Source organism: Pseudonaja textilis, chromosome 3, assembly GCF_049901715.1.
Source record: "Pseudonaja textilis isolate UNSWEBS1 chromosome 3, rPseTex1.2, whole genome shotgun sequence".
Lineage (NCBI taxonomy): Eukaryota > Metazoa > Chordata > Lepidosauria > Squamata > Elapidae > Pseudonaja > Pseudonaja textilis.
The window spans coordinates 12,986,559-13,009,531 of NC_141992.1; positions in this window are offsets into that span (position 1 = coordinate 12,986,559).

A 22,973-nucleotide genomic window follows, 5' to 3' on the forward strand; every position below is an offset into this window, starting at 1 on the left:
GATGGTCTGCCTGCGGGTTTGCAGGGGTTCAGGAGATCCTCTAGCTAAGATTCTGCACAGTTCAGAGAACCCCCAAATTCCACTCCTGGCTGGCCCTGCCCATCCTTCCCCTCCCCATCCAGGAGTCCCCACGTGGCCCATTTTGGATGCAGGTAAGTGCAAGACGTGCACAGAGGCTCAGGAAGGGTGAAAAAGTTCAAGAAGGCCAGAAACAGCCCCGTTTCCAGCTTCCAGAGAGCCTCTGGAGCCCAGGGAGGCTGTTTTTACCCTCCCGGAGGATCAAGGAAAACCTCTAGAGAATGAGGAAGGCAAAAATGCCCCACTGCCCCACCGTGGTGCAGGAGGCTGACTAGATCATGCCCACCATGGCCATGTCCAACCAGCAACCGGGCAGAGAACTCATCGCTAAATGTTTTGAAGCCCACCCCTGGGACAATATGACTATAAGTCCCCATTTCTTCTGAATTAAAAAAAAAAAAAAAGCAAGGCTTTCATGCTGCTATCAAAACTATTTATTTCAACAGCTCACCAACTGTGCTGTTACTGACGCATACAGCAAGATTTTAAAACACCAGCAGCAAAGCAGAAATAAAGACATTGCCTCTCCCCTTTTAAGCAGAGGAGTCTCTGGGGGATAAAAACCAAGCTTATTGATTAGTAAGAGAAAACTGGAAATGTTGTTCAAAACCTTCTTCGGTCTCTGTAATAATTTGTTAAGAAATTCCTGTATGTGCGCAGGCCAGCTTATCCACCAAAACCTCATATGCATGCAAATAGAAGTGTGAGAGAGTTTGCAGTATGTCTATACACAGAGAGAAATACACACAGGAGAATCGCTCACTAAGGGAACGTAGACATACTGTTTAAGCTGATATTTCAATATTAGTACTTTCAACTGATCTCAGACTCAGACTGACACGGAACGTCATTCCTTAGGTTTGAATTCTTCTGGTTTGGTGAGGGAAGCAGAGGATTTAGCAGGCAATCCACTCAAAAATTTAAACAGGAAACACCGCCCTATGAGCTCTGAACTAAATTGGAATAAAAGGCAACATGAACATGGGCTTGAATAATGAAAACTAAGAGAATTGTCACTCTAAAAATCAGATATATATATGTTATATATGTATGTGTATATTTATTTATTTATTTATTCATTCCATTTATAGGTTGTTGTTAGTTGTGAAGTCATGCCTGACCCATCGCGACCCCAAGGACAATGTTCCTCCAGGCCTTCCTGTCCTCTACCATCTTCTAGAGTCCATTTAAGCTCACACCTACTGTTTCAGTGACTCCATCCAGCCACCTCATTCTCTGTCGTCCCCTTCTTCTTTTGCCCTCAATCATTCCCAGCATTGGCTCTTCTCCAGTGAGTCCTTCCTTCCCATGAGGTGGTCAAAGTATTTGAGTTTCATCTTCAGGATCTGTCCTTCTAAAGATCAGTCAGGGTTGATCTCCTCTAGGACTGACTGGTTGGATCTCCTTGCAGTCCAAGGGACTCTCAGGAGTCTTCTCCAGCATCATAATTCAAAGGCCTCAATTCTTTGGTGCTCAGCCTTCCTTATGGTCCAACTTTCACAGCCATACATTGCAACTGGTAAAACAATGGCCTTGACTATACACACTTTTGTTGGCAGGGTGATGGCTCTATTTTTTAGTAAGCTGTCTAGATTTGCTATAGCTTTCCTCCACAGGAGCAAGCATTTCCAGGAGTGGACCATTCGTTTGCTGTTTCCAGGGTGGCCCTATGAGCCAGATCTAAGCACCTCACAAGCTGGAACTGGCCCGTGGGCCTTGAGTTTGACACCCCTGGTTTAGCCATATGAACATTGTTTTATTTTTATTTTTTATTTTTATTTATTTTTGTCAATTGCTTACAAGATAATAGGTATAAGTAAAAACATAGTTATGAATACATGGATGCATATAAGAAAAATTAAAAATAAAATTAAAGAAATAATAGGACAGGGATGGTAGGCGCATTGGTGCACTTATGCACTACCCCTACAGACCTCTTAGGAAAGGGGTGAGGTCAATAGTAGACAGTCTCAGGTTAAAGGTTTGGGGAAGAAACCACAGAGTCAGGTAGAGTATTCCAGACATTGACCACTCTGTTAATGAAGTCATATTTCCTGCAATCAAGTTTGGTGCGGTTAACCTTGAGTTTGTATCTATTGTTTGCTCTTGTGTTGTTATGGTTGAAGCTGAAGTATTCATTGACAGGTAGGACATTGCAATGTATGATTTTATATACTATACTTAGACTGGACCAAAGGCAGTGTAGTTCTTGGTTTTCTAGGTCTAGAATTTCAAGTCTGGTGGCATAATGTATTCTGCAATGAGTAGAGGAGTGGAGAACTCTTCTTGTGAAATATTTCTGGACTTTTTCAGCTGTGTTAATATCAGATACATAATGTGGTTTCCAGACTGATGAGCTGTATTCAAGTATTGGTCCAGCAAATGTTTTGTATGCTCTAGTTAGTAGTGTGATATTACCAAAGAAAAAGCTATGTAAGATTAGATTAACAACTCTTAACGCCTTTTTGGCTGTGTGGTTACAGTGGGCTCTAGCACTTAGGTCATTAGAGATGAGTACTCCAAGATCCTTGACAGAGTTTGGGTCATCAACAAGGTCTTGACTATTCAGCTTGTATTTTATTTTCTGATTATTATTTTTTTGCCAATATGTAGGACAGAGCATTTATTTGTTGAGATTTGAAATTGCCATTTATTTGACCATTCCGATACATAGAAAGATCTTTTTGAAGGGTAGCAGTATTGTCTGTGGTGTTGAATAGCTTTACATCATCAGCGAAAAGAACGCAATTGCTCTTGATATGATCACAGAGGTCATTTATGTAGAGTATGAAAAGAGTTGGTCCTAGAACACTGCCTTGGGGGACACCACTGTTGACAGGTACAGAATTTGATAGGACGCTCCCAATTTTGACCATTTGTTGTCTGTTTGACAGGAATGCTTCTATCCAGTTACGCAGTTGTCCAGAGATACTGTAAGGTTTTAGTTTTAGGAGTAGTCTGTCATGTACCACTGAATCAAAGGCTTTACACAAGTCTATGTAGATTGCGTTAAAAGGAATCATCTCTGAGAATCCCGTAATGCTGAGCTTTTAACAACAACAATAACAACAACAACAGCAACAAATTATAAATTGGAAACTAAATGAACATATATCCGAACCCATTCATGCTACCCTGTACAATGCTGTTACCACACTGGGACTGGATCAATTGGTATATAACAACACTAGACTAAACAACTGCCTCGACCTCATCTTCTGCAACAGCTCAAATTCAATTTATGACCTACAAATACAGGAACCATTTTCAAACAGTGACCATAGCATGACTGACTTTTGTCTAAATTTACACCATCTCAAAGAGGATCCCCAAAATACAATTTTTAAAAAGCCAGTTATGAACTCATAGCTGCTGACTTATCATCTCTTGATTGGCACATTCTGTTCTCTAGCTGTAATGCTACAGAAGATCATTATAAGACTTTCTTGCTTGAACTCGAAAGAGTCATTAAACTGTATGTTCCATTAGTAACCCCCAAAAACAAAAATAAAAAAAAACAATTTACCCAAAATAATAAGAAAACTTCATCTTAAAAAAAAATCCTTATGGTGTAAAAACAAAATGAACTACGTAGCTAACTTTAAAAACACCTTATGCCGACAGATAAAGGCAGAATGCACCAATTACCACTTCAAGCAAGAGGAAAACCTTCCACACACAAAAACCACCCGCATCTTCTATAACTTTGTAAACACCAAACTTAAAGACTCAAAAACCATCCTACGGCAAACCTCTTCAACACGTTCTTCAATTCAGTCTTTGTAAACAGTAATGGCTGATGCCCCACATTTCCTAATCGTACCACAACTAACTGCAATGATAATGACTTTACTGACGATAATGTAGAAAATGCACTATGTTACCTAAACCCATCCTTATCTATTGGCCCTGATGGCTTATGTGCATACTTCTTAAAAAAATTATCCATGCCATGGCAGAACCCCTAAGCATAATATATGAGATAGCATTCAGAACCAGCTCCTTACCAAACCTATGGTCTTTAGCAACGGTCATCCCTATCTTCAAAAAAGGTGACCCCTGCCTGGTTGAAAACTACAGACCAATCTCATAGTGTCGTGTCACATGCAAAGTTATAGAATCAATTATTAATCAATGCATCACCTTCCACCTAGAGTCAAACAACCTATTCTCCAACAAACAATTTGGTTTCAGAAAAAAATTATCTAGCAACTTGCAACTTCTACACTGCAAAAACATATGGACTACATTACTTGACCATGACAAAGCAATAGATGTAATTTACATAGACTTCTGCAAAGCCTTTGACTCAGTGGTACATGACAAACTACTATTAAAATTAAAATCTTATGGCATTTCCGGATCCCTTCATAAATGGATTACTGCCTTCCTATCAAACAGGCAACAAATAGTAAAAATAGGAAACACCCTATCAAACCCTACACCAGTTAACAGTGGTGTCCCCCAAGGGACCGTACTAGAACCCACACTCTTTACACTATATAAATGATCTTTGTGATCACCTTATAAGTAACTGCATCCTCTTCGCTGATGATGTAAAACTATTCAACACCACAGACAATGCTACTGTCCTTCAAAGAGACCTTGATTAGGTGTCTGAATGGTCAAACAGTTGGCAACTCCAAATCTCGACCAACAAATGCTCTGTCCTACACATTGGTAAAAACAAAATCAATACATCAAATACAAGTTAGGCAGATGACCTCGTTGGTGACTCACTCTGTCAAAGACCTTGGAGTTCTCATATCAAATGACCTAAACACCAAAGTTCCCTACAACAATATTCCAAAAAAGGTGTTAAGAGTTGTAAATTTGATCTTATGAAGTTTCTCCTCTGGTAATACTGATTTGCAGACTAGGGCATACACAACCTTTGCTAGACCAATACTATCTATACAGCTCCGCTGTCTGGAATCTGCACTGTATATCAGACATTAATACAACTGAGCAAGTCCAGAAGTATTTTAAAAGAAGAGTACTACACTCCTCTGTTCACAACAGAATACCCTACACCACCAGACTTGAGATTCTAGGCTTAGACAACCTTGAACTACACCAGCTAAGATTGGACTTAAGCATAGTACATAAAATCATATGTTACAATGTCTTACCAGTTAATGAATATTTCAGCTTTTCACAACAACACAAGAGCACACAACAGATATAAACTAAATATAAACCATTCCAAACTTGATTGCCATAAATATGATTTCAGCAACAGTGGTCAATGTCTGGAACTCACTACCTGATTCTGTTGTCACCTGCTCAAACCCTCATTCCTTTACCCTCAAACTAACCTTTGTTGACCTCACCCCATTCCTAAGAGGTCTGTAAGGGGCATGCATAAGTGCACAATCGTTTGACAGAATTAATAAATAAATAAACAACAACAACCAAATTTTCAAGCACATGAAAAGGATGCAAAATGGTTTATGTCCTAATTTGATATATTTGTGCTCTGTTTAAAAATATAGTTGATCAATTCCTACAATACCCTTTCCTTGGAGTGTTTTATTACTGGATGTGAATTTATGCACAAAACCCAAAACATTTGGAAAGTTATGTTATCATGAAATTGTCTATTTGCCTTAGATCTCAAACAGTTTGCCAAAATCTTCAATGATTGATTTGACTTCTAACCATTTTTTTACACATTTGTTCACAAGTGTGATGTGCCAAAATTTAGTTCAACATAGGAATATAATCCAGGAGGAAGAGAAAAAACCTTCAGCGAGGAGTCAAGAGTTACTAATTCTGTGATATGAATGAGAAGCTAGCTGTGTCTGTCGGAGAGGCAGGCAAGACATCTAAGGAATACCATATGTCTTTGAGAAAATTATTAGATCCAGAATTTCTGAATATAATATCCACTTAGAGGTATTTAAGCAAAGGCCAGATAACCATCTGGTAGGTATAATATAACTGATTCATACCCTATAAATCCTGTCTGGAACTGAGTGTTGGTTTAGTAAACAGTGTATAATTAACTACATTTTTGTTGATCTCTGGTTTCTATCACAGTATTATTCAATGACGTGATTTACTGTATGCCATAGGACAGGGGTTGCCTACCTTTTGGACCTCAGGGACCACCAAACTCATAATTTTAGATCCCAGGGACCACTGACTGGTTCTTTGGGTGTGGCCTAATTTGTGGGTGTGGTTTGGTGGTCATGTGACTGGCTGGGCATGGCTTGTATGTAAATATTATAAATATTTATATAAATATTGAATTTTTTATTAAAAAAAGAGCAACTTTTACCCAAAATCAGGCAAAGCAGGCAGATTGAGTTGCTCACAGAATCACAGATTCATTCAGAGATCTATCTATCTGCCATTGGCTAGCTCAGCCTGACACAAAAAATTTGCTTGCAAGCAAACTCACAAAATTAACTCACAACACACCATCTATGTAAATATTGAATTTTTTATTTTAAAAAGAGCAACTTTTACCCAAAACCAGGCAAAGCGAGCAGGCAGATTGAGTTGCTCACAGAATCACAGATTCATTCAAAGATCTATTTATCTGCCATCTGCTAGCTCAGTCTCTCAAATTTGCTTGCCGTGAGTTTGCATTGAATTTGCTTGCAAGCAAACCTTCAGTCCTAAGGGAGGTTTGGCTGTGCTGAGCTGAAAATCTAAAGACTAGCTAGAAAGCAAGAAATCCAACCATTTCCTGCTTCCTAGCTAATCTAAATCTCCCAGCACAGCAGAACAGATGATGGTCGGAAAAAGAAAAATAGCAATTTAGCAGGCAAGTTTACCGGGTAAGGAGTGAGTGGGTGGGGAGGGTTCCCGTGGGCCATGTGGGCTGCGCAGCCTTGTGTTTCTGCATAGCTTGGATTAATTGCTTTGTGGTGGTGCTCTGGGGGTGAGATTTCTCTGTGGCCCACCAAAATTTTCTCACGGCCCATCAGTTGGCGACCGCTGCCATAGGATATTATCAATAGCTTCCTGGTCTTTCAATGACTCCTTATGCACAGGGCACAATTCGGTCTTTCATAACAAAAGGCATTATGTTCATATTGGCATTATGCCAACAAAAGTATTTCCATTTTAATATGGCTTTTCTGAGGATTTAGCTTGTGTTTCTCTGCTGTTTCAAGTCCTGTGGAAAAGTTTCAAGGACAGGGATTTTTTTTTTCCACAAAGATAGCAAGATTTCCAGAACTTTTAAAAACCAAGATTTGGTTCACAATATAATCACTTTGTTGGTAAAAGGCAGATCTTCTGACCTTTTGCTTCTAAACTTCTAACAATAATTTTCTTTAGTTTGGAGAAAATATGAAGCTCTAGGGCAGGGGTGGGCAAACTACGGCCCGCGGGCCACATCCGGCCCGTTGGTCTTTTTAATCTGGCCCGCTGAAGATTGGTACAGAATTAAGGTTTGATGTGAATGATTGAATGATTGCATTCATTTGATTTTGACTTGTAATGACAGGCATTTTGACACCAGGTGGCGCATTAGGCGCAGTGACTTGATTTTGCGGAGATTCTGCAGTTTTTTATATGTATCGTATCTTGTGCTGGCCCGGCCCGTCTGTCAAATTTTAAAAGTCAATGAGGCCCACAAGCCAAAAAGTTTGCCCACCCCTGCTCTAGGGAGATTAACATTTCCATCTATTTTCTCTCTCTCTCCTTTCCTCCCTCTCTCATATCTAATCTGATCTAATCTATCTTCTACCATCTACTTATTTTATGCTTTTGTGTCACTGTGGACTCCTGGTGATCAGCCTGGATGAGACCTTGCAACTCTCTTGACAAAGTTTTTCTCAAGTGGTTTTCCATTGCCTTCTTCCTAGGGTGAAGACAGAGTGACTGGCCCAAGGTCACCTAGCTTGCTTCATGCTTAAGGTGAGACTAGAACTCACAGTCTCCCAGTTTCTAACCCAGTGCTTAACCATTGTAACAAACTGACTTCTCTACTTTCAAATTCATTATTTAATATTATTCCATAATTACAATAATATGCTGGTCAGGGAAGGGTAGGTTTGTTAAAAAATATATAGGTTGCACTATATATCACAAACCTGCTTATGATTTATATGGAAAAAGTTCACACTGCTTGAAACCTAGTTTTATATGACTTTACCAAGTCTCATATTTTTTTTAAACAAAATACTGCCTTTAGTTCATTCATTTTAAATTTCATATCTAGAAAATGAAAGAGAGAGAGAGAGAGAGAGAGAGAGAGAGAAAGAGAGAGAGAGAAGTTACATTCAATTACCAGAAACTAAGAGAAAGGTGGAAGGTTTGTATTTATTTATTTAAAATAATTGGGGCTTTTTGTTTATGTACTTAAAACTTTTGTGTACTGCTTTCCATCAAAAATCTCAAAGTGATTTACAATAAAATTCACTGACACGATGAAAAGACTGAAGTTCAAAGTGTGAATGTGATAAAGATAAAATAATAAATCCAGCAATAACATGGAGAGTAAAAGCAGCATCAGAGAAGATAAAACGATCACAGTAACATATGAATTTATACATCCTTAAAAGGTGTGCAATAATAAAGATGTATTTGGCTATCTTATATTTAAGACAATAGAGATGGGACCAAGGATACATTCCAAAGTCAGGGCCTGCCACTGAATAGTTCTGCTCCTGGGTAACAACATCTGTGTCTTACATGGAAGGCCCATAATGGGACAACTCACTGTTGCCATGGAACAACTTCCCATGCTCAACTCACCACAAGAAAACTCGCAGGACAATTCAATAATTCTATTCAATTATTTAAAATATTTTTTAAAAATAATTTTTGTCATTCACATTTCACTGTCCCTCCTTCAGCATCTTTTTCTTTAATGATTTTATTTCACTATTTTTTGTTTTAATTTTTTATCCATCCATCTGTCTGTCTGTCTGTCTGTCTATCTATCTATCTATCTATCTATCTATCTATCTATCTATCTATCTATCTATCTATCATCTATCTATCTATGTAATCTATCAAGTCTCTAACTGTTATCCATCTATCTACATTTGTCTATCTCTATCATCTATTTATCTATCTACTTATCTAACTACAGATCTATCTATCTATCTATCTATCTATCTATCTATCTATCTATCTATCTATCTATCTATCTATCTACTTACCTACATATCTACCTATCTACTTACATATCTATCTATCTATCTATCTATCTATCTATCTATCTATCTATCTATCTATCTACCTATTTATTTATATCCACCTACTTACCTATATATCTACCTATCTACTTATCTATCTATCTATCTATCTATCTATCTATCTATCTATCTATCTATCTCTATCATGTCTCTACCTGTCATCCATTTCTTAAATAATTCTTGTCCTGTGACAAATTGGCTATGGGTGACTTGTTCCACAGCGAGTTGTCCATGTCAAATTGGCAGTGATGAGTTGGCTGCAGTGAGCAGATGGGAGATACAAGCAAAAGGAAAGGGAGGAGGAGGAGAAAATTGGGAGGAATCATTTGATGGAAAAAGAGAAAGGAAAGAAAAATAAAGATTGAAATGATGGAGGAGGACAGATTGAAGAAAATAATAGCAGTGAAGAAGGAAGGAGTAGAAAAAGGAGGGAACACTAGTGAATGCAGGAGGAGGGAGATGGAAAACGAAGAAAGAAGTACAAAGAAGACTGAAGAAAAAGAACTTTTTGTGATACCACTACAAAGTCTTCAAAATAGTACACAATCAGTATTCCATCAAGCCACATACCCACAACTACAACTGTATCAAAATGAGAGAAATATGTATCCTATAATCTTTCTTTCTAACTTAAAATGGATTTTCAAACCAGATTTAGATACCTTTCAAGTCTCTCTTTCTAATTCCAACAAAAAACTAATCAACAGAATGACTCAAAGTCATTAAGCTGAATAATGGACAATAAATTCCGTTGCTATTCATTAGCTGATGTCTGCCATGGTGACATTCTAGGAATGTTGTTCTTCTCTTTAAGAAGGAGGAATCGTCTCCTTTACATACTGATTCTTCTGACATTGCCTCCTCTCTCATGCAGGACTGGGTACCGCTCTGAGGCCCATATTATTGTCTTAATAATGTTAGATCACACCCCCTTTCTTCTAGATAACAGTGATCTTTTAAATTCAGAGCAGCAACAGAAGGAAATTGTATTTGACCTGCAGAAATGGCTGGGCCCCAAACAACATACCAATTAACTAGTCAGGAAATTAGATAAGACAAAGAAAGGTGAACAATGAGGCACTGTTTAGAATGCCTGCCATGTGACTGATGGAGACTGACAATTCTTCCTGTGGCCCAAATTGAATTTTAGATTTGTCACAATGGTCTCACTTATGTCAAGAGTAGACATGTTGCATTTCCCCTGTTGTATGTTTCACGTCGCTTTATGGGTTATCTGGCCATGGTAACTCATTGGAGCACTCTGTAGCTTGAGTCCACATTGCTGAAATTTAACAACAAAACAACCCATTTGGGGTGACCTTTATTTATTTCTTATCACTCCTTATCATGCATCCCCTCCCAGTTGTGACTGTGTGACTGTAACTTTGTCACTTGTATTGTTACGATCTATATTGATTGTTTTCTAGTGTGATTTGATTGCTTATTTGTACCCTATGACTATCATTAAGTGTTGTACCTTACGATTCTTGACTCTTGACGAATGTGTCTTTTCTTTTATGTATACTGAGAGTATTTGCACCAAGACAAATTCCCTGTGTGTCCAACCAATAAAGAATTCTATTATTTTCTTCTCCCATAACTGAGGATGGAATGGAAAACGGTGCATCAAGATAGAGAAAAGAAAGACTACGGGTGATGTGTTAGCAGTATACCAGTATTGGAGGGGCTGGCACAGAGGAAGAGAAGGTCAACTTATTTTCCAAAGCACCAGAAGGCAAGACAAGAAACAATGGATGGAGACTAATCAAGGAGAGAAGCAGCCTGGAATTAAGGGGAAACTTCATAAGAGTGAGGACTATTAACCAGTGGAACAGCTTGTCTTCAGAAGTTGTAAGAGCTTCATCACTAGAGGTTTTTAAGAAAAGACTGGACAACCACCTTTCTGAAATGGCATCGGGCCTCCTGCTTGAGGAGGGGGCTGGACTAGAAGACCTCCAAGGTCCCTTCCTGCTCTATTCTGATTGATTGTTTGTTTTTTGAAATTTGGCCAAGTTGAGGTATAGAACTGAGAGTGGTTGGACTTCCAGAACTTTTCTGTTTTAATTCCTATCTTTTAACCCTTGTCTTAAGAAGACTCTTCCTTCCACTGATCTCATCACCCATCTCGTGATGCCATATAGCTTTCCGGTTTGGTTTGGAAAACAAATTGCCTCCCCTAATCACATTTATCTACCATCATCCACATACAGCAGGGGTCCCCAATCTTTTAATTCCATGGTAGCAGTGGACGATTCAGCAGTTGCAGCAGCAGGGTGGAATGGCTTTCATTCACCCAATCTAAATTCAGTGCACACACATCAATAAAGCTTTGTGTGCTTACCTGCCACCGGACCTGGCCCGGTCCTCAATGGGTTTTGGTCAGAGGTGGTATTCAGGAGTTTCTGACCAGTTCTGGAGAACTGGTAGTGGAAATTTTGAGTAGTTCGGAGAACCAGCAAATGCCACCTCTCATTGGCCCCGCCCCCATCTATTCTCTGCCTCCCAAGTCCCAGCTGATCGGCTGGGTCTTCTTTTGTTGCCCTGTACAGGAGCACGGAGGTGGAAAGCAGGTTAGTGGGATGGGGAGGGAATGGGGATTTTACAGTATCCTTCCCCTGCCATGCCCACCAAGCCACACCACATCCAACAAGCCACACCCATAGAACCAGTAATAAAAAAAAAAAATGAATCCCACCACTGGTTTTGGCCCAGTAATGGTCTTCAGCCCAAGAGTTGGTGACTCCTGCTTTAGAGGACTCTTAGCAATCCTAAATCTCATCAGCTTTTGAGGGTTTCTTGGATGAACTGTTTGTTTCAGGTCCCGCCACAACATTTCTGTAAGTTTTAGGTTTAACTTTTCTATAGCAAGCCATTGAATTTATTCTCCTTCATCTTTTCTCTTGTAGATTTGGTTCTATGATTAGAATCAATGTCTTGTTCCCTGAACTATTTACATTTCAGCTTTAGCTGGCAGACAGAATTTCTCCTGCAGAGTCCTCTGGCAAGAAGCAGGATTCATGCTTTCTCCAGGGGTGGCATCTCATCTAAGCCCTGAGGCAGCGAAGCCTCACCAGATCAGGATTAGAACACCTCCAGCTGGTATGAGGTTCTTATTGGGGAATGAAGCATTTGGTTTCTCGTGGCTATAGTCTGAACAATTCTGCTTTTCTTTCATCTGTTGGCGAAGCATTCCTCCAAAAGCCTGGGAGGTTATTTATTTATTTATATCCCACTTTTATTTTTATTTTTTTTAATAAATAACTCAAGGTTGTAAGCTTATCTAATATCCTTCCTTCTATTTTCCCCGCAACAATACTATGGTGGATTAGGCTGAGAGAGTTTGATTGGCCCAAAGTGACTTTCATGCCTACAGCAGGACTAAAACTCACAGTCTGCTCCTTATTGGCCCAAATCTCAATCTTCTGGTAATTGTCCCAAATACATCCATCTGGCTTTCATGCCTAAAGCAGGACTAGAACTCACAGTCTCCTGGTAATTGGGCCAAAATCACCTAACCGGTTTTCATTGCCAAGGTGGGGCTAGAATTTCTTCTGGTGATTGTCCCAAAGACACCCATCTGCTTTTCATGCCTAAGATGGAACTAGAACTTGCTGTTTCCTGGTGATTGTCCCAAAGACACCCAGCCAGCTTTCTTGCCTAACGCAGGACTAGAACTCATGATCTCCTAATTTCTAGCTTGGTACCTTAACCACTAGACCAAAGTGTGCTCTTTAACAAACCTGAACTAAACATGTTCTTACTAATCAGTGGCTTCCACCATGCCAGATTCCCATCAATCCCATTTTTACCTTCTGATTTTCTGACACAGTAGTAGAATTGTGAATACTGATTTTAGCCAAGGCAAAATATAAATTAGTTTTGGAGTTCCTTGGATGTTGTTCTAAAGTTCTTCTGAGATTGTTTTATGCTCTGTCACTAGAGTGATTTTTACAATTTGGTCATTCTTGGACATATTATGATGGTCCGAAATATTTTCTATTTCAAGAATATGTCTGACACCACCTTTTTCAAAAAAGTATCAGTTATTTTGTTTTTTTAACGGCGATCAAGAAATTTATTTTGAGTAAGGTAGGACTAGATTCTAAAATATGTATAGCGAGAATTTTTCTATGATGAGGGTTGTAGATTTATGTATTGTATAATAACTGGATAATAAAATATTATACTGATTGCGTAATAAAATATTCACAGAGCTGGCCCAAGTTAGCTCTTTAATTGAATTGACCGAATGATGGAGGGTGATTATTTTGTCACACTGGCACATTGCATATTGAATGACTTCTCTTGTGACATAAATGGAACCAGCACTGAATCTTAGCATTCTTTGTTCACTCAAACTGTCTTCTTCTTGCCCCAAATATTATGGCTTTAAATTTAAAACAAAACATAAAATGAAATCATGTAATGTTTTGAACTGGAGACAATCAGACTAGGAAGTGATGTTGTAGTATCATCTAGTTCAGGGGTGTCAAATTCAAGGCCCGGGGCCCAGATCCGGCTTGCGGGGTACTTAGATCTGGGCCACGGGGTCACATTGGAAACAGTGAAAAACTGCCTGGCAGTGCCTGTGCCGGAAAAAAATAGAACTCAGGAGGGTCGTAGGTGGTCCTCCCAAGCTCTGTTTTTGCTGGCAGAGGGTTGCAGGAAGCTGTCGCAGACAAAAAATGGAGCTCAGGAGCCCATTTTTGTGGGCAAAGCACTCAAGCCACCACAGGCTCCCCCAACACGGAGTGACATTGAGGTGGCCACCCTGGCCACACCCACCCTAGGCCCCCAAAGTCAAACACAACCTCAGTGAAATTGAGTTTGACACCCCTGATCTAGTTTATCCATGGTATTTAATTTTGTTGTACAAGGTGCAATGACAATAAAATAAAATAATATAAACCAAAATTTTCCTGAATATAGAGTTAATATTGGATTAACACCTGAAATCAGCAGCACATTGTCATCTTTAGTTATATTATTCCTTTCCACAACCATCCTTTTTTTTTATTCTGGTTTGTCTATTATTTCAGCAAAATATTAAACAGCTTCCATGTTGCAAGCCCCTTTCCATGTTCACCATAATACATTATAAGCAAAAACACGGATAAATTTGCAATGATTTTTTTTCCATTCAGTAATAGAATGCACCAGTTATCTTGCTGAGTCACCTCAAATTCAATTTCCCATTCAGAATTTATCTAAATTACTAGTCCATGAATTAACAATGGCAAATGCTAACAGAGACCTTGAATTATATTATTTTTCAGCTGCTAGATTTGGAGAATGTAATTGCTGCTGACAAGATAATGTTTTCCATCTTCTTCTTTTAAATAAATGCATCTCACCTTTTAAAAATCAACAAAACAAAACAGGTTGGAAGGGAAAAAATATTCATCTGCTCATTATCTCGTTATTTAAAATATATCGTTATTTAAAATAAGCAAGGTATGTCAGAGGGAACAAAGACAACTGTGCTGTTATAATCTAAGATAGACTTTTAGGCATAAACCTGGAAAGTGAGTATGTGAGGGCCTGCATGTGAAAAAAAAAAGGCTAAACAAGTAATTAATTCTAGGAAAAACGGAATTTGTAGAAGAGTTCCTAGAATAAGGGGTTTGGAGCCAGTGGGGGGATTCAATTTTTTTCTACTACCATTTCTATGGGCGTGGCTTGGTGGGTGTGGCTGGGGAAGGATACTGTAAAATCTCCAGTAAGAGGTGGTATTTGCCGGTTCTCTGAACTACTCAAAATTTCCGCTACCAGTTCTCCAGAACTGGTCAGAACTTGCTGAATACCACCTCTGCCTTTGGCGCTCTTTGAGCTTGGTGGTTTTCTTGCAGATATTTCAAACTAGCACTGATGATGTTCCTGTCAGCTTTGGAAGCCACCTTCCATGCTGCCACATAGCCTGAGAAGTTGGGAGGGGGGTGATTTCAATTGAGTAGTTCTAAGTAGACAAAATAAAATTATTTTCTTAGTTCAAGGTTATTAAGTGCAGCACAGCAGAGAAAAAGGATCTTACACTGAGACAGATCGTGATTGGTCCATGTGATGTGATGATGGGAGAAAAGGGGCTGGATTGTAGTTTGGGACATTGTGGGAAATCCAAGAAACTTTAGTTTCGAGATTTCGCAGATGTGCCAGGTGCTATTCTAATAAAGGTACTTTTGAGATTATGCTTGTCTCGGAGTTACTGATTGGAATGGAGGTTTGCTGGAACACTGACATTATCTCGAAAGTACCTTTGCTGCAACACTGACAGTTACTTAGTTTGGGTAATGAAATTTCTGCAAGAAAACAACCAAGCTTAGAGAGCACCAAAGACCCTTCATTTCAACCCTGATCTACAAATATTCTCCTTTATTAATTCTTAGAACGGTCTGAATGAGAGGTAATTTCCTTGCTTTGCAGAAAATCAAGAGATGTTCCATTGTTATATCACCACAGATAATATTCTCCCTTCTAGTGCTAGTTCAATAACTAGTGAAGATTTGTTTGTTTGTTTGTTTATTAACCACCAAAACCCTCAGAGAAGGGCTATGTTCATTTGGTTCATTTTCTGATACAGAATCCACTACATTTGAAAATGTACTAATTGATGGGATGGGAAGAATTGGGGCTTTGACCTAGCATGAAACCTGAACTCAGTGTGAAATGGGACAACTTGAGGGGGAATGGACATCTAAACTATATCTTTCCCTCATTCAAAATCCCTTCCAGTTTTACATTTGATGTAAATTCAAATGCAATTGAGATGCAATCCAAGTGTTCACACACACTAATTTGCCAGGTTCTTACAGTCCTCCACACACTAATTTGGCAGATTCTTACAGCGTTTGGTTTCCACCAAATGTAATAACATTCAGGTAGCCTTCAAAATTATTATTACTTTTAGTTGTCACTTCACTGAGAAGTTCTCTAGAACTTTGGTGGATCATCCCCGGCTCTTCTTTGTCAGGAAGGGCGTCCACTGTTCCTTCCTGTGATTTGGACAGGTCAACTATGGGTGGGAAATTGGCCATTCTTGTCATGTTCATATCAAGACCAAAGCTCCAAGTTTTGTAAGGTTTGTGGATTGCTTGATACCACAGTTGTCATTTTTATGGTGGTCTTCAGAATCTCCTTGTTGTGTGACTTGGCGTTCATTTTTGAATCAATACATCAGTGGAGTATATCTTTCAACAACCTAACCAAGATATCCCTTCAGAAAATTTCAAGAAGAGACTGGATTGCCATCTGTCAGAAAAGGTGTATTGTCTCCTGCTTGAGCAGGGGTTGGACTAGATGACCTGCAAGGTCCTTCCAACTCTGTTTATCCATTAAAATTGGTATTCACTGGCATAACAAATAATAGTTTGATCAACAGGAAAGGAGGGAGTTATTGAAAATGGGGATTAATCAGAGGGAACTTTGGGATCAATAGTCACAACATCACACTTTGAATGGGCAGAGGATTAAGACATTCATTAAGATGTAGTTCAGAAAATTGATTGCTCAAGCTTATAAACAAGAAGCTAGTCAACTAAAGTTCAATACTAAATTTGAGCCAGGTAAAAATCAACAGAATTCCCAGGGGGTGGGGGGTGAGGGTGGGATTGAACTTGGACTGTTAGTGGCAATGTAATGATTCTAAGCTAATGACATATTTAATTCTGCCCCCCCCCAGCTCTGCTTACTCTTTACTCCTGCAATGACTAGATCATCAGAAATAGAAAGAACAAGAGGATAGTTGAAGAAGGAAAGCCCTTATTAGCTATCAGTGTCACATTTTGTTTACATCCAGGCTCTGTTTTTTGGTTATTTTATGACTTATGCTATTTTTTCTTCAAAAAACAACCATTTTTTCCACTTCAGTACCTTCATATCTATTCTCACTTACTGCCTACCCCTCTTGAACCTTCTTCAGTATTTTTTTCAATAACTCTACCTTTTATTTATTCCTCTTTCCTATCCTTTCTATTCCTCTCTTTTTACAACTTATCCAGGTTTCTATTTTGTTTCAAAGCAGTTATCTTGCAAGTGCCCTGCTTAGGTCATTTTTGCAGTGCTGATTTATAGGGTCTCCCAGAGTCGTCCAACCAATTTTGTTATGCCAAAATATAGTAATGTGGATAGATTTTACATCACTTCAACAATGACTGGGAGAAGCTAATGTGGAAATGACCTTAGTCTTCTTCCCTTGGTATCTATCCATCTTACATATCATTCTTTCATTAGTTTCCTTTTTGCTGTATAAAATTGAAAACAATCTAGTGTTATAGTTCAAGGAGAGAAGCAACCTAGAACTAAGGAGAAATTTCCTAACCATGAGAACAATTAAGCAGTGGAGCGGGTTTCCTTCAAAGGTTATGGATGCTCCATGACAGCTTTTAAGAAGAGACTGGACAGCCTCATGTCTGGAATGGTATAAGGTCTCTTTGCTTGAGTAGAGGGTGGAACTAGAAGGTCTCCAGAGTTCCTTCTATATCTGTTATTCTCTTATTCTTCTTTCTGTCTTTTGTTCTTCTAAGCAGAATCCACTCTTCCTGGTTTGATTCATTTTAAATTGATTACAAATAACCCCAGACTTCCAATCATTCATTTGGTAGCTATTTGAAGTTACCACAGGACTGAGAAAAATGATCCATGGGTTTTTCTACTTACAATGGTTGCAGCATCATCACACGATCAAAATTTGGGCACTTAGCAACTGACATGTATTTACAATGGTTGCTGCATCTCAGGGTCATCTGATCCCCATTGGTGACTTTCCCAGATATCGTAGCTGTTGACAAGCAAAGGGGGACGCTACATTTGCTTAGTGATTGCATGATTCACTTAACAATTACAGTGATTTGTTTAACAACCATGGTACAAAGAAGGTTGTAAAAACAGGTGCAATATATTTAACAACTGTTGCTTAGCAACAGTAATTCCAGTCCCAGTCATGGTTGAATGTCAAGGGCTGCCTATTTGTGCCATCAACTTGGTGTTGACTCTTGGCAGCCATGTAAATAGATTTTCTCCTTGATTACCCGATCTATTTCCTCCCAAACTATCACTCATAAGAAATAAAATGGACTCAATATTCAAACAAGAGAAATGGATGGGAAGAATGCCTCAGTTTTCTTCCATGCAAATATTAGAAGCTGATGTAATGTTCAATGTGACATTCCTTTTAACATTCTGAGAGAGAGTTTGGAAGGAAAGGCTAACACCATTAATGGTGATAATGTCTTAAAGGTAAAGGTTCCCCTTGCATATACGTGCTAGTCATTTAGGGTGCAGTGTTCATCTCTGTAACAAAGCTGAAGAACCAGCGCTGTCTGAAGATGTCTCTGTGGTCATGTGACCAGCATGACTAAATGCCGAAGGTGCACAGAACGCTGTTACCTTCCCACCAAAATGGTCCCTATTTTTCTACTTGCAATTTTACATGCTTTTGAACTGCTAGGTTGGCAGAAGCTGGGACAAGTAATGGGAGCTCACTCCGTTACACGGCACTAGGGATTCCAACCACTGAACTACCGACCTTTCTGATTGACCAGCTCAGCGTCTTAGCCGTTGAGCCACCGCGTCCCTCATAATGTCTTGGGTATTACCTTTAGGACTGTGCAGTGGATTCAATTCACAGAAAAATAGAGTCGGAAGGGACTTTGGAGGTCTTCTAGTCCAGCCCCCTGTTCAAGCAGGAGACCCAATATCATTTCAGACAAATGGCTGTCCAGTTTCTTTTTGAAAGCATCCAGTGATGGAACACCCACAACTTCTGAAGGCAAGCTATTCCATTAATTGATTGCTCTCACCATTAGGAATTTTCTCCTTAGTTCTAGGTTGCTTCTCTCCTTCATTAGTTCCCACCCATTGTTTATTGTCTTGCCTTTTGGTGCTTTGGAAAATAGTTTGACCTCCTCCTCTTCGTAGGAGCCCTTCAAATATTGTAACCTCAAATATTGCACCATTCAAATGGGTTCTTATAATATACAGGAGTATAAATGCAGCACCTGTCTAGTGGCTTGATTGAAGGAAAAGGTCCACTGCAGTAATCAAAACTTCCCAAGAAAATAAAAACAGGATCAAACTCACTTCACCCTGCTATAGCTAATACTGATCTATTTTCAGAGCTAGCAACACATCTGTATTTATGATTTAAGGCAACACATACTTTCAGTACATCTGTCACATATTTTGGCATCTCGAAAGTTCTAGAGGGCCAGTAATGACTACCATGATTTCTCTGTTTGTTTCAAAATTATTTTGCATTATTTGTTTTTTCATCAGCAGACGCTAATTCTGTTAACCTGCGCAACGGAGATGGGACCCAGTCCTGCAGGACTTTATGGAAGGTTCACAAGTGTGATTCAACATAAGAGGGAAGTCAACTTCTCATAACCAGCCCTTGGCCAGACAGCAGCAGCAGAGACAAGCAGTTTGAAGCTGCATAAAGTGTCTCAAGCATATGGTATCTGAAATGCGAGCCAGTTGAAGATTCCTGCTCAAAATGAAAGTTTGGCAAAACTCTCCTGCTGGATGAACTTCAACATTTTTAGCCTTGAATGGAGAAGCTAATTATTCTCAAGCCCACTAAGCCAGCTCCAACATGCCTTCAGCAACAGCACACAAAATGATTTGCAAGCCAAAAACCAGACATATGTACATGTCCTTGCACACAAATGTATAGATTCAACAGGAAGAAGCAAAGGGTTTCTGCTACAGGTAGTGCTTGACTTACAAACACAATTGGGATAAGATTTCCAGTTGTAAATGTTCAGAGTATTGCAGTGTAAATTAAGCACCAGAAAAATAAACACAGATGGCTGAGACTTCATTTAACTTCTTTATAAACATATAAAGAAAAGTTTACAATACCAGTTGTAGATTTCTCCAACATGGAGCAAACTCAAGCAGAAGCAGGCATGTTACAGGTTCAGAACAGAACAGCAACTCAGGAGCTCAGAAACAGACATCAGTTTCACTTTAGTTCAGCAGGCAAACAAGACACACAGCAGAGGAGAGAAGCAGTTTCATTTTCAATAGACAGGCTCAGAGCTTAAACATAGCTTCAGAGCTGCAGAGCTTAATTTATAGCCATAAATTAATTTATAGGCTACTTCTAGTTTCAGTTTCCAGTCTTCATTGGCTGACTTAGTTGATATGCCTATTCATTGGCTGACCTTGTTACCATGCTCTATTCCTGTTCATGAATATACTCTGACAGTAAATCATTACAATCATAAGTCAAGTCACCCACATGACTAGACCCAATTTTACAAACATTTTTTGAGGCAGTTGTGAAGCGAATCTTGTACTCATGAAGGGGAAACTGTGGTTATAAGTGCAATTCTTCTGAATGGGATGATTTTATTAGAAACTGCAAAAATAAAACGTCAAGAAACTGGCAAAAAATGTTTCACGTATCCCATGACCATGATTTGCAACATTTTGGTCCAGTTTCTGACATTTTTTTTACAGTCTCTAACAAAATCACCCCATTCAGAAGAATAGATTTGCACTTATTATAACCACAGTTTTCACTTCATGAGTCCTAAAGGTGAACCAGTTGACAAATGTCCAAAATGCAGTCATGTTACTACAGGGGAGTAAAGTAAGGGTAAAGGAGTCCTGTGGATTTTACTCCACTTGTCATTGCTGACTATAGGCACTGGTGCTCATCTCTGTTTCAAGGCCATTGAGCCAACACTGCCTAAAAACATTTCCACAGTCATGTGGCTGGCATGACATCATGGAGCACTATTACCTTCCCACCTAAGTGGTATCTATTTATCTACTCACATTTGCATGCTTTCGAACTGCTAGGTTAGCAAGCGCTGGGGTCAGACCCTGTCATGTGATGCTGAAGGTCTCGAACCTGGGATGCCCAGCATCTTAACCACTGAGCCACCACACTGCCCACAGGGGGAGTGTGTACTGGCCTAATGTTTTACAATGGAAGAAGGGGGCATAAAACACTTTTTCCAGGCCTATCATAATTTGAAAAAGTCATTAAAGTGGCCGGTGTTAAGTCAAGGACTACCTGTACTTTCTTTGCTCTGAAGCTATCAACATTTTTCAATGTTGAAAAAATTTGACAATACTCTGAAGTTTATAGGACATATGGATTGACACAGAATAGACAAGTGGCACAGAAGTTAGAAGTTAAAAAATAGGACATTCATACATGGAAGAGAATTTTAGATGCAAGAAAATGGTTCCAAGTAAATAGTTAGAAGTTTGTATCATCATGACATTAGCCTATGGTTAATTTGTCTTCAGGATGCACAGCTTTTTTCACTGGTAGAGAATAATACTTTGTATGTTTTTCTCTGTCTGTCTGTCTGTCTGTCTCTCTCTCTCTCTCTGTCTCTCTCTCTCTGTGTCTTTCTGTCGCTATCTCTGTCTCTCTGTGTGTGTCTCTGCGTGTGTTTCTCTGTCTCTTCTCTTCTCTTCTCTTCTCTTCTCTTCTCTTCTCTTCTCTTCTCTTCTCTTCTCTTCTCTTCTCTTCTCTTCTCTCTCTCTCTCCTCTCCTCTCCTCTCCTCTCCTCTCCTCTCTTCTCTTCTTTTCAATCAACCCAAGGAAATGTGTGTAGAGATAACACACACTGGCTGGGTTTTTTTTAAAGCCCTCTTTCAAACAAAAAAGCTAGAAAATCCCCAAATCATGTAATTATTTTTAAAGACAATTTTATTAGGACAACATGTTATTTTCATCAAAATGATCTGAGGATTGTTCTGATCCAGGATAGTGCATCCACGATTGTGCAGTTGATCAAGCAGGCTATGAGGACTCTGACAAACAAGAGAAGACCGGATCTGCCTACTGAAGAAAGAAGTGAGAGATAGATACAAGCCAGACCTGGGAAAAGATGAGGATGGGGATTTTGTTATATAGGATGGGAAGAGAAAATAACTGCATGTGGATTTGAACAAGGACTCACTCTTGAAACCACATCAGTTGCTGACATTCTTTGGGGTATGTCCTCCTAACTTTCTCCTGCAAAATTTCTGATATTAAATTCTTGAATTTCTCATGGGCATGCCTAAATAGCTTGTTTGGCTTGTTTGGGTGAAACCTGATCTATGACTTGGTCACCTGATTCTGGTAGAAATGATAGTCAAATGAGCCAGAAAAGATAAGGATGTTAGGTAAAGCAATATTACCAACACTTGTCACTTTTCCTAATGTAGTTATCTCAATTAATTAATTAGTCTTTTGCTTCATTAATCTTTAGTCTATTAACCGGTTCAGGCAATGTTGTAGAGATATGAGGGCTGTTAATCAATTTTCAATTTTCAAATAAGGGAAATGGATGGGAAGAATGCCTCAGTTTTCTTCCATGCAAATATTAGAAGCTGATGTAATTATGGAAGAGACCTATATTCTTCTCTAATTTCTACATTATTGGTCTGCACTGAGTGAGTTCACAAGAAATTTCTGTAGGTCTCATGGATTTGAGGTTATATATATTGGGGTTTCACACCAAAATTCAGTGTTAAGTTGCAACTGTACAGATACTTAACTCTTAGTTCAGCTTCTCAGTTTGACCTGCAAAAGGCTTCCAGATCTGACTTGACTAGATTACAGTATTACTGTATTACATAAAGCATTGAACTCTCATACACAACTGCCATAGTCTGCTGCAGAAGAAATAAACCACAACATTTACATTTGTGTATATCTCTTCCATCTGTAGGAGCTGTGTGGTGGCTCAGTGGTTAAGATGCTGGATTTGTCAGTTGGAAAATCGG